The following is a 227-nucleotide window of genomic DNA, read 5'->3' as shown; positions in this document are numbered from 1 at the left end:
TGTTTCATAGGAAATGATTCATACATGAAATAAAATAATAAATGAAATAAATGGCATTAGATGGGTTGGCTAGCAAGGACAGGAAAATTCACACACTCACATTCTCTTTTAGATTTACCAGTTAAGTATATCAATACTATATTTTGAAGACGTGTAAATTTGGAGAAAAAATTGTCAACTGGAGTTCCATTATTTCAAAAAAGTTTTTTAAAAGAACTACATTTTCT

Source organism: Rhineura floridana, chromosome 3, assembly GCF_030035675.1.
Source record: "Rhineura floridana isolate rRhiFlo1 chromosome 3, rRhiFlo1.hap2, whole genome shotgun sequence".
Taxonomy (NCBI): domain Eukaryota; kingdom Metazoa; phylum Chordata; class Lepidosauria; order Squamata; family Rhineuridae; genus Rhineura; species Rhineura floridana.
Note: the sequence above shows the minus strand (reverse complement) of the source record.